A 3,053-nucleotide genomic window follows, 5' to 3' on the forward strand; every position below is an offset into this window, starting at 1 on the left:
ACCCGACAACTGCAGTAGGGCATCGGCCACCGAGGGGTGAGCGGTTTCACTCGGCGGCAATATTGCAGCATTCGTTAAAGCCTCTTTGACACGGGCGCGCAAACGTTTAATTTGTGGTTCCGTTACCCCTTCAATACTCAGTAGTTCCTTAACTGGCACATAGGCTAACTCCTCTAGGCTAGAAAAGCCCTCTTTCACTAATAGTGTCGCCAGATCATCATCAATATCTAGTTGCTGAACAAACTGAGCAACAATAGCATCATCCTCAGCCTGTCGCTTAGCCTCTAGCGCTTCTATTGCCATCACATTGAGTTCCCAGCCCGTTAACTGTGAAGCTAAACGAACATTTTTACCATTGCGACCGATCACCCGAGCTAAGTTGTCTGCGACGACAGCAATATCCATCGCATGACGATCTTCATCAACGACTATCGATACCACATCCGCCGGTGCCATGGCGTTATTAACAAATTGTACGGGGTTATCATCCCAAAGAAAAATATCAATTCGTTCGCCTCCTAGCTCACTAGAGACCGCTTGCACTCTCGCTCCCCGCATGCCAATACAAGCGCCGGTAGGATCAATCTGTTTATCATTGGTCTTGACAGCAATCTTAGCGCGTGATCCAGGATCACGGGTCACCGCCTTAATCTCAATAATCTCTTCACCAATTTCTGGAACTTCAATATGAAATAGCTCGACTAATAGCTCAGAGCGCAAACGAGAAACAATTAATTGTGGACCCCGCGCCTCAGGGCGAACCGCATACAGAATGCCACGGATGCGATCGCCAATCCGGAAGGCATCACGCGGCAACAGCTCCTCTCGATGGATGATCGCTTCAGCGTGATTGCCTAAATCAAATATGACACTATCACGCGTCACCCGCTTTACCACTCCGCTAACAATCTTGCCGATCGACTGGAAGAATTGCTCTACCACCATAGCGTGCTCAGCTTCCCGGATCTTCTGCACAATAACCTGGTTGGCCGTCTGGGTAGCAATCCGATCAAAGACTATAGAATCCACAAGCTCCTCAATGTAAACACCTTCAACTAACCCGGGATTATCCAGTTGAACGGCGGCTAAGGTAATCTCTAAAGTTGGTTGCGTAACTTGCTGCACGACTAACCAGCGCCGGAAGGTTTGAAAATGACCACTCTTACGGTCAATATTAACTCGGATGTCCACTTCATAAGCATACTTTTTTTTAGTGGCTATCACTAATGCCATCTCTAATGCTTCAAAGATCTTTTCTCGAGGCACCGCTTTTTCATTAGATACTGCCTCTATAATCGCTAAGATCTCTTTATTCATCTGTTTCCCTCCTACAGGCACTATCAAACGGGTGGAATAAGATGTGCTTCCCGGATGTTACTGAATTCAATAAGTTGCCTACCTTCATCCTCTTGCAAGAGGATGTTCTGCTCATTGACCACCTCAAGCACACCTTTCCATTGCCGACGCCCCTGGAGCGGTAACTGGAGTAAAATAACCACTCTAGATCCGATAAAGCATTGGTAGTGTTCTAAGGTAAATAGCAAACATTCCAAACCCGGAGAGGAGATCTCCAGTTGATACGGTTCCTTTAAGGGATCATGCACGTCCAACAAGCGACTTACTCGCCGACTGACTATAGCGCAATCCTCTAACGAGATGCCCTGAGGCTTATCGATATAGACACGCAACATAGCTGGACGTCGATTAGTCAGCAGCTGCAATCCAACATACTCATAGCTCAAAGCAACAATCGGTGGTTGAAGCAGCTCAGTTAAGCGTTGTTGTAAACTGAACAAATAAACTCCTGTGCAACAAAAAAGGGCTATAAAGCCCTCTAAACATTGACATCTGCGTGATAGCGGCTAATAAAAACCCCATCATGTGGGGCTTTTATTGAAGATGGTTGTGGGGGCTGGATTTGAACCAACGACCTTCGGGTTATGAGCCCAAAGAGCTACCAGACTGCTCCACCCCGCGTCCAAGTTTAGAAGCATTGTACGCTGCTTCTAGGCTTATAACAAGCGCTTTTATGACTTTATTTACCTAATTGACTCTAGACAGCTATTGACCCTACCCGTTGGTGCCGAGAGCGGGACTCGAACCCGCACACCCATGGGCACTACCCCCTCAAGATAGCGTGTCTACCAGTTCCACCATCTCGGCTAAATAGAACTCAGAACTCAGTAATTAGAACACAGCAAACTGCTGATAGCTACTGGCTATTGTGTTTAATTATTTACTTTAAGCGGCCACTCCTGATGACCTATTGTGTGCTATTCGGCGTAGTCACAACTGCTGTACTATCAGCAGCAGCCAGCGGCACCGATGACACTGGTAAATCAACCGGCTCTGCCGCAGAACCGACAGCTAACTTAGCACGGTTTAAATTACCTAACAACAGGCACAGCGCAAATAAACAGCCCCATTAACAGCACTGTTAGCCGTCCCATGAATCGATTACTGCCGGTTGATCCAAATAGCGTGTCAGAAGCACCCATGCTTGAAAAAGCGCCTAAATCAGCTCCTTTTCCCTGTTGCAGCAATACTAATACAATGATGCTCAACGCGATGAACAGATAAATGGCTAACAAAATTCGATACATGGCTACCTGTTAGTGGCTAGATATCCATTATTTCCTTATTTAGCACGGTGGCAATATAATACACAGAATGGTCAGTAAAAGGAAATAGTTAATAGTGAGATCTCTGCTAGAATGACAACCATAAGCACCATTTTCACGTCACCCTCAGGCTGTCAAATCCTATACATAGCATGGAGCAGTTTATAAAGTAACTGCTTCCATGACCAATTTTGCCATATGTTCAAGAACTGCTCGGTCTTCACCCTCTACCATTATGCGAACCAATGGCTCAGTACCTGATTGGCGTAACACAACTCGGCCTTGCCTTGCCAGTTGACGCTCTACCTGACTCACTGCTTGCTTAACGGCGTTGCTTTGTAATGCCTGCTGATGATTTCTCAAGGGGATATTGACTAATACTTGAGGCAGTAAGGTAACCCCCTTACACAACTCCATTAAGGTGTGACCGGT

General features: G+C 46.4%; 1 non-coding gene across 1 annotated transcript; it reads right to left on the reverse strand.

The window, feature by feature from the left end:
• Window positions 1–2,081: 2,081 nt before the first annotated feature.
• TRNAL-GAG (transfer RNA leucine (anticodon GAG)) lies at window positions 2,082–2,163 on the reverse strand. The gene has a single exon. It is a non-coding gene; the product is annotated as a tRNA-Leu (tRNA).
• Window positions 2,164–3,053: the final 890 nt, after the last annotated feature.

Source organism: Artemia sp. Qi Xiang Cuo, chromosome 3 (genome assembly GCF_049724085.1).
Source record: "Artemia sp. Qi Xiang Cuo chromosome 3, ASM4972408v1, whole genome shotgun sequence".
Taxonomy (NCBI): Eukaryota; Metazoa; Arthropoda; class Branchiopoda; order Anostraca; family Artemiidae; genus Artemia; species Artemia sp. Qi Xiang Cuo.